Source organism: Eucyclogobius newberryi, unplaced genomic scaffold (assembly GCF_026437365.1).
Source record: "Eucyclogobius newberryi isolate DKJ021-1_F unplaced genomic scaffold, fEucNew1.0.hap1 SCAF_12, whole genome shotgun sequence".
Classification (NCBI taxonomy): domain Eukaryota; kingdom Metazoa; phylum Chordata; class Actinopteri; order Gobiiformes; family Gobiidae; genus Eucyclogobius; species Eucyclogobius newberryi.
In genome coordinates, this window is record NW_027315746.1 from 3,153,443 (window position 1) to 3,163,442 (window position 10,000).

Here is a 10,000-nt window from a genome sequence, read left to right on the forward strand (position 1 = left end):
AATTATAACAACACTGTTTCAACCCTCCAGTGGTCTTATTTCAATCCTCCAGTGGTCTTATTTCAAACATCCAGTGGTCTTATTTCAAACATCCTATGGTCTTATTCTTGTGGTCTTTCTCAGGGCCCGTTCTGGCACCTGTAAACAGCTCGATTGTGCCCTGAGGAGGCTGCGCGTTCGTTTGTGAATGGGCTCATTGAAGCTCAGTGAGTGTGGGAAACAGGCCGGCAGCTAGCGGCGGCTAACGGCTAAACAAACGCCGCGGCAACGCCAAGAAGAGACAGGCTGGCATCTGTGACTGGACGATACACGGGAGGGGGAGGGACTTGAATGTTCCGCAGTGCGACCTTAAACTGTGCATTCTCCTCCACAGATCTGACCTGTAACGCGGCGGCATCATGGAGGTAGCTCAGTAGGTAGCACATTATAACAACTTCCTGTATTAGTAAAGCATGAAAGAAGACTTAAGTCACAGTGAAGAAATAGTTTATTAACAAGTTGTTTTATGTTTAAAAAATATAATAAGCAATAATAATAAAAATAATATAATAAAATAATAATACTAAAATAATAATAACAATAAAATCATAATAATAATAATAATTAAAGCCGCAAGCGGCAATGATCGGCCCTCGCCACGCCGCCGCCGCTACGCCGCCATGCCGCAAGAGGAGGGGGCGCTAACGCGCCCCAATTGTCCTTTTATTACGCCTGCTGCTGAATCTGTGACGCTGTCACATCTTCTCCCCTTTGTTTTACCATCAAATCAAATCAAATCAAATTAATTTATTTTTGTCATTTTTGCCATCAAAAAGCAATTTTATTTTGAATTCTTGGCAAAATGTGCGGCTTTGCCGCACAGAGACCGTGACTCTTAGAATAAAAATGTGAATAACTTTTGATGGTCCTGAAGATGAGTCTCACCAAATTTCAGGTTAATATGTCTATCGCCCTAAGAGGAGTTTATGAAAGTCTAAAGTGTAAACATGTTCTGGCGATTTCCCCATTGGAATAACATGGGAGGTTTTGGTCATCGCTACGGCAACGCCATAACAATTATGACATGGGTCTCATTGACTTTTTTGATGGGGATGCTAAAATTGAGTTTTGTGTCAAATTTCATATAATTTCGCAAAACTAAACATTTAACCTCCATATAAAATCTGTAGGGGGCGCTGTGGCTCCAAATTAATTTATTTCACTTCGTGTAGGTTTAGGGCAAAGAGTTTAACAACTGATTCTAATTTGACGCAATTCGGACTTTATCTGGGCAAACGGCAGAAATGTTAAATTTGGGAGATTTCTGAAATTCTAGCTAAAGTTTGCGGCTTCACCGCACAGAGACCGTGAGAGGTATCAATGTAATTTGAATAACTTTTGATGTCCCACTCCTCAGTAGCATTTTCACCAAATTTCAGCTTTTTAGAGCCAACGCCCTGGGAGGAGTTCGTTAAAGTACGACATTTGGAAAAACTCCCGAGTCATGTTTAGCCATTTTTGAACCAATATGGCCGACATTTAGTTGGGCGGACGTATGTAATGTAAAGTGCTCGTTTAGTGCGCACTTTTGCACGGGCTCGCCCGTTTACAACGGTAATGTTCCATTTTCCTACTACTAATTAGTATGCACAGGGCGTGCATGAGTGAAGGAGTGCGTTAGTGAGTGTTTGGAAGTGGGCGAGCGCTTCGCGCTCGATTTCGTGCGCACTAAGTGCGCACTTTCGCAGCCGTGCTTCGCACGGCCTTACGAGATTAATAGGCCTCTCGCCAGCTTGTGGCGCTCGGGCCTAATTAATCATAATAATAATCTTAATATAATATAATAATATACCTAATTAAAAGGTATATTATTCATAACCTTTTAATTAGTAACAACTTAATTAAAAGGTTACGAATAATATAATGACCCTAATTCATAACCTTTTAATTATGCTGTTACTAAGCCTGAATCATGCTTAATAAAGGATATGTTCAAGTCTTGTTCATGCTTCGTTAAGGCAAATTAAGGTTTCGTTCGTATGAAGTGGGACTGTTAAGTTTAATGTCGCACTGCGGAACATTCCAGGCAAAGCATCCAGATCTCCATGGAGACGAGGGGACAGAGAAGGGCATCGTGCAGCTCTGTGTGCTGAAGATAGAGTGTAGAGTCCTCTCCCTAACTCCTCACCCTAAACTCCTCACCCTAAACTCCTCACCCTAAACTCCTCACCCTTAACTCCTCACCCTAACTCCTCACCCTAACTCCTCACCCTAACTCCTCACCCCAACTCCTCACTCCTAACTCCTCACCCTAACTCCTCACCCTTAACTCCTCACCCTAAACTCCTCACCCTAACTCCTCACCCTAACTCCTCACCCTAACTCCTCACCCTAACTCCTCACTCCTAACTCCTCACCCTAACTCCTCACTCTTAACTCCTCACCCTAACTCCTGTAGTAGTTACTGATTCACTCTGTGTTAAGGTTATTAAAAGTGTTTCCATAAAATACTATGACCCTATAATTAAGACACTAAAATAAAAGAACGGAGGTGCTTCCTTTTCTAACCCGGAGTGTGTTTACATTCTCCTCGACTTCTGCCGCCGTATCTGCTCGTCACCAGGGCCTCGTCACCAGGGCCTCGTCACCAGGGCCTCGTCACCAGGGCCTCGTCACTAGGGCCTCGTCACTAGGGCCTCGTCACCAGGGCCTCGTCACTAGGGCCTCGTCACTAGGGCCTCGTCAGGCCTCTGAAATATGTGACTGTCTTATGTCGCTTCCCACACTCTGACACATGTCCTAATATGGCCGTCACATCTGGCTTCCTGACCCTCCGTGTTGACTCGTGCTGCTTCTCAGGCTCTGCACGTTTACCCTTTCATACTGGTCAGTCTGGCTGCTGGAGACCGCACAGGCTAGCGTCCCAGCGCACGCTAATGTCACTGCACAGGCTAACGTCACAGCACAGGCTAACCTCACAGCACACGCTAACGTCACCGCACAGGCTAACGTCACAGTGCACGCTAACCTCACCGCACACGCCAATGTAACCACACACGCTAACGTCACAGCAGAGGCTAACCTCACCGCACTTGCTAACGTCACAGCGCACTCTAACCTCACCGCACACGCTAACGTAACCGCACACGCTAACGTCACAGCACACGCTAATGTCACAGCACATGCTAACGTCACCGCACAGGCTAAAGTCACCGCACACGCTAATGTCACGGCACATGCTAATGTCACCGCACAGGCTAACGTCACAGCGCAAGCTAATGTCACAGCACATGCTAACGTCACCGCACACGCTAACGTCACAGCAGACGCTAATGTCACAGCACATGCTAACGTCACCGCACAGGCTAACGTCACCGCACACGCTAACATCACAGCGCACACTAACCTCACCGCACATGCTAACCTCACTGCACACGCTAACCTCACCGCACACGCTAACATCACAGCGCAATCTAACCTCACCGTACACGCTAACGTAACCGCACACACTAACCTCACCGCACACGCTAACTTCACTGCACACGCTAACCTCACCGCACACGCTAACGTAACCGCACACGCTAACGTCACAGCACAGGCTAACGTCACCGCACACGCTAACGTCACCGCACACGCTAACGTCACAGTTCATCCTAACATGACTGCACACGCTAACGTCACGGCACACGCTAATGTCACTCCACACGCTAATGTCACAGTATACGCTAACATCACCGCACACGCTAACATCACCACACGGTAACGTCACCGCACTCGCTGATGTCACCGCACACGCTAACATCACCGCACACGCTAACGTCACCGCACACGCTAACGTCACCGCACACGCTAACGTCACCGCACACGCTAACGTCCCCGCACACGTTAACGTCACCGCTAACGTCACCGCACACGCTAACGTCACCGCACATGCTAACTTCACCGCACACGCTAACGTCACCGCACACGCTAACGTCACCACACACGCTAACGTCACCGCACACGCTAACGTCACCGCACACGCTAACGTCACCGCACACGCTAACGTCCCCGCACACGTTAACGTCACCGCTAACGTCACCGCACACGCTAACGTCACCGCACATGCTAACTTCACCGCACACGCTAACGTCACCGCACACGCTAACGTCACCACACACGCTAACGTCACCACACACGCTAACGTCACCGCACTCTCCCGCACGACACACATTCTGCATTATTTGTATGCTTCCTCGCGTTAAACGTGCTCTTGGCCTTTACTTTGGCATCGCACGTTTAAAAGCCTGAAATATGAACAGTTTGAATTGAAAACCAAACATGACTTTCTCTCTGTCAGGCGTTCCTTCATTAGGATTTGGTGTTAGCGTGCCCGCTACTGGCAGCAGAGGGAATTAGCAAATGGAAATAAGCAAAAGTTAGCTCGCCGCAACATGCTAATGTCGGTATCGAGTCTGGTGATGATTTATGGACTTAAAACAGCACAATAGACCTCCAGATCGAGATATTTGACATTTGACATATGAGATATTTGAGTGTTTTCTGAGGCTCAGCGGGGAGACGACCTCATGAACAGGATTAATAAAACTAGCGTGACTGAAGCTAAAGACAAATTCTGATGAGGGAACACCTGACAGATAGAAAGTCACGTGGAGTAATACTGCACATTACACTTCAAGTTCTAAAGCGTGCGACGCCAAAGCAAGGGTCAAAGGGCACGTTTAAAAGCCAAATAACGATACAAACAATGCAGAGCGTGTGTCCTTTGAACTCGTCCCTCTCGACTCCGACAGCGCTTTTGTCGGGTACAAGTGTTTACACCTCGGTATCTGTGTCGAGCGTTGCTATCGGCAACCGACTCAGCAAACTTTTGTTATCACCCGGCTGCCATTAGCCGACCCGCGCGCCGCGCGCCATACAAATGACTGCATCAACATTCAGCGTACACAGCGGGCCCCGTGTACACAGCGGGCCCCATGTACAGAGCGGGCCCCGTGTACAGAGCGGGCCCCGTGTACAGAGCGGGCCCCGTGGCGCTGCTCCTGCCGCCGCAAAAAAGGGAAATCTAAAGGGCAAAACTGATCAGAAAATATACGTCTTGATTTGACTGGTTTGGATAAATTTACACGGAAATTGGGAGTAATATTGATGTATTTACTGTATTTTCCGGACTTGAACCTCGTTGAACCTTTTTTCATAGTTTTGGCCGGGGTGCGACTTATACTTATATTTATACTTATATACTCCGGAGCGACTTATATGTGATATTATTTGTTATTTTCACACTTGCAACCGCTTTTCATACTCCAGTGCGACTTATATATGTTTTTTTTTTTCTCTATTATGCATTTTTTGGCTGGTGCGACTTATAGTCCGGAAAATACGGTATTCCAAGGGCAAAAGGAGCACATCTGTACAACAAATGAATCAGACAAGAAAATCGTATGTTTGGAAAGAAATCGGGAGGAAAAATCTTTTGTAACGTAACACCATGTGACCCACGACCCGCAGGTAAATACCGGCTGCTGGAGGAACTGTGGCTGGGACCAAGCGACCCCCTGTCCTACTCCTCAGGAATATTGGACACACTGTTTTTGGACACTGGCATCTCACCGGACTTCCGAATGCGTCTGGAGCGTAATGGACGACACAAACGGAGGCTATAATTCACGTTTGAAAGGGTCGGATAAACACGGATGACTCGATGTCGGACTACACGTTTAGAACTGTGTAAAAATGCACTTTCTCTGTGTCTTGTTCCTGTCTTCCTTTGATGTCGTTTAAAAATAATAACAGTAAAAAAAAATGAAAAAATGTCAGTTCTAATTGTAGGTTAAAAAAAATAATAATCTGAAATCAGATTGTTGAAATGATGGTTTGAAAAAGAAAAATTATGCGCACAAAAAAAAGAAAAATAGTTTAACAAACATTACCGTATTTTCCGGACTATAAGTCGCATCTTTTTCCAAAGTTTTCCCCAGGGTGCGACTTATATGTGATATTATTCGTTATTTTCACACTGACGACCACAAGAGGGCGCTCTAGGCTCTGAGCGACGCAGAAGAAGAATCTGCACTTCCTCTACCTCTGGAGTTTGTGGAGTTGTTTAGAAGTGACACAGAGGAAGAAGAATTCAATGGATTTAGTGATTCGGGGTAATATAACTTATACTCCGGTGCGACTTATAGTCCGGAAAATACGGTATTATTTACCTTCCAAAAATGATAATAAATAATGCACAGATTTATGGACACATGTGTGATTCGGTTATCTGATTACACTAGTAATTAGACTTCTCCTGGCCACGTGAAAACCCTGTGTTTAGTCAATAATAAATCTTGTTGTTTCGTCTCACAATAATCGTAATAATAATGTTATATATAAAATGCAAATAGTTTCAACACTTTCGTCTTAGGTGCATTACCCATTTCGCCGTATTGGCGCCGGTAATGTGTGGGTGCTTCGGCGTCCGGTGTTTACCATTGTGTCGCGCTCGTTAATGCATCTCGTCTCATAATTGCAGCATTTCCAGCGGCACTTGAAGGCGGCGTAATTGCAGCGTGCGCAGATGGTCTGATGGGCTCGTGGCTCGTGGATCCGCCTCGGGGCCGTTTGCTCCGGTGTAAAAACAGACTAATGGCTCCTGGACGACACGGCGAAGGCTCTACGGACAGATGTCCCGAGTCTGGGCCAGTACGGACCAGACTAAAACCTAGTTAAGACCTGGTTAAGACCTGGTTAAGACATGTTTAAGACCTGGTTAACACCTTGTTAAGACCTGGTTAAGACCTGGTTAAGACCTGTTTAAGACCTGGTTAACACCTTGTTAAGACCTGGTTAAGACCTGGTTAAGACCTGTTTAAGACCTGTTTAAGACCTGTTTAAGACCTGGTTAACACCTTGTTAAGACCTGGTTAAGACCTGGTTAAGACCTGTTTAAGACCTGGTTAACACCTTGTTAAGACCTGGTTAAGACCTGGTTAAGACCTGTTTAAGACCTGGTTAAGACCTGGTTAAGACCTGGTTAACACCTTGTTAAGACCTGGTTAAGACCTGGTTAACACCTGGTTAAGACCTGGTTAAGACCTGGTTAAGACCTGTTTAAGACATGTTTAAGACCTGGTTAACACCTTGTTAAGACCTGGTTAAGACCTGGTTAAGACCTGTTTAAGACCTGGTTAACACCTTGTTAAGACCTGGTTAAGACCTGGTTAACACCTGGTTAAGACCTGGTTAAGACCTGGTTAAGACCTGTTTAAGACCTGTTTAAGACCTGGTTAACACCTTGTTAAGACCTGGTTAAGACCTGGTTAAGACCTGTTTAAGACCTGGTTAAGACCTGGTTAACACCTGGTTAAGACCTGGTTAAGACCTGGTTAAGACCTGGTTAACACCTGGTTAACACCTGGTTAAGACCTGGTTTACGTTTAGTCCTGTGTCATTGCAGACGAGACTAACCCTGGTTTAAAGCAGAACTACCGTATTTTCCGGACTATAAGGCGCATCTTTTTTCATAGTTTTTGGCCGAGGTGCAACTTATACTCCAGAGCGACTTATATGTGATATGATTCGTTATTTTCACACTGACAACCACAAGAGGGCGCTCTAGGCTCTAAGTGACGCAGAAGAAGAATCTGCACTTCCTCTTCCTCTGGAGTTTGTGGAGTTGTTTAGAAGTGACACAGAGGAAGAAGAATTCAATGGATTTAGTGATTTGGGGTAAAACTGATGCTTTGCTAAACTTGTTAGCATGTTCTTTATGCTATAGTTATCTGAATAACTGTTCATATGTTACGTTAACATACCAGACACTTACCACAGTTCTGTCTGTGCCTCATGTAGCTGAAGGTGTTAGCATACGTCATGTGGCTGAAGGTGTTAGCGTTAGCATACGTCGTGTAGCTGAAGGTGTTAGCGTTAGCATACGTCGTGTAGCTGAAGGTGATAGCGTTAGCATACGTCATGTAGCTGAAGGTGTTAGCGTTAGCATACGTCATGTAGCTGAAGGTGTTAGCGTTAGCATACGTCATGTAGCTGAAGGTGTTAGCGTTAGCATACGTCATGTAGCTGAAGGTGTTAGCGTTAGCATACGTCATGTAGCTGAAGGTGTTAGCGTTAGCATACGTCATGTAGCTGAAGGTGTTAGCGTTAGCATACGTCATGTAGCTGAAGGTGTTAGCGTTAGCATACGTCATGTAGCTGAAGGTGTTAGCGTTAGCATACGTCATGTAGCTGAAGGTGTTAGCGTTAGCATACGTCATGTAGCTGAAGGTGTTAGCGTTAGCATACGTCATGAAGCTGAAGGTGTTAGCGTTAGCATACGTCATGTAGCTGAAGGTGTTAGCGTTAGCATACGTCATGTAGCTGAAGGTGTTAGCGTTAGCATACGTCATGTAGCTGAAGGTGTTAGCGTTAGCATACGTCATGTAGCTGAAGATGTTAGCGTTAGCATACGTACACCTCTTCACCATGTTCTCTCATCTGTTATTATTTTAAACTGCATTTACAGAGGAAATGTCTGTTCTTGGTCCTGGATTTTATCAAATAAATTTCCCCCCAAAATGCAACAAACAAACAACAAACAAATTATATATGTTTTTTTCTTCTCTATTATGCATTTTTTGGCTGGTGCGACTGAAAATACGGTAAGTAACTTTTGTCGACAGAGCTCCCCCTGCTGCTTCTTTGTGAAAATACACTGTCGGAGAACGGACACAAAAGCTTTATTTTTAAAAAAAATGTACCCCGTTATTATTCTCTCAGGAGAGTTGTCGTCATGTCGATTATGTCAGCAACGGTTGCAAGGCTGGTTTTCCACCCCGAGACAGCAGGGGGCGACAACAGGCACTTCAAACGCCCCAAAAATACACATTTAACCATCACAGGGACTTACAAAGATGTTTAAAATGGTGAAAATGTTACTTAGTTCTGCTTTAAGACCTGGTACATGTGGTGTTAATGACATAAAAACACATTACATTTCACTCGTTTATAGGTTTTATTAGAATCAGTCTTGAACCTAGTCTGGAACAGTTTAGTCCTGGATTCTGGCTGTGATGAGAATTTTATCCGTTTTTTAAGTAACAATTTGGACTTGGTTTAGTCCTGCTTTAGTCCGGTTTGATAAATATATTGTTTCCCTCTGGTTTAGTCCTGGTTTAGTTTGCGCTTTCACCATAAACATGATTAAAAACATGGCTGAACTGACTGCCCGTTAGCGTTAGCGTTAGCCATGCCCGGCGCCGTGATCTTGTGCGTTCAAGCTAGCCACAATCAAATTAAAACACACCGAAAACTCAACCCTGTGAGTCCCGTTTTAACGACCACTCGTCCTGAAGAATAATTAGCTTTGTGGAGACGAAGAGCGGAAACATTTAATGAGTTCTATGTAGCCTTTAGTAGCTTTAGAACTACTAGACCGGCTCATTTGAGATATTTTACCACTTAAAGAAGAGGATTTTTTGCAGTTTTTTTGTGCTAAACGATAACATACATAGATCATTATTTTACAGTGTGTTCAGTATAAACCACTAAATGGATAAAACCACTCAAAATAAAGTTATATAATTGTTATTTCAGCCATTTAGTCCTCAAAAATCAGCAATAACAAGGTGGTTGAAGAGTCTCTCAAAAATGTGCCCTGATGTGGATATAATGTTTATGAATTATTTTAATGTAACTTCGCCGTGAACAACATGTAACGACATCATAATTATTAACGACACATGAATCAAACTTCAAAAATACCGTAAGTGTTGAAAAGAACGCCTTCCCTCGTTAGGGTTAGTGGCAGACGACTTGACGTGGGGGGCGAATACACAAAAGCTAGCTCGTCCCGCACACGGTTGTAACGAACAGGACTTGAGGCAGAAACGCTTCAGAACGAGTCTCGAAAACGACCGCACGAGATTTAGATTTCTTACGACACAAATCTGGCTCAGAGGAGGAGGAGGAGGAGGAGAAGGAGGAGAAGAAGAAGGAGAAGGAGGAGAAGGAGAAGAAGGAGGAGAAGAAGAAGAAG

At 44.8% G+C, this 10,000-nt stretch overlaps 1 protein-coding gene across 2 annotated transcripts in view; it reads right to left on the minus strand.

The window, feature by feature from the left end:
- Positions 1 to 10,000, minus strand: part of kirrel1b (kirre like nephrin family adhesion molecule 1b) — a 148,718-nt gene that overhangs the window by 106,950 nt on the left and 31,768 nt on the right. The window lies entirely within an intron of this gene.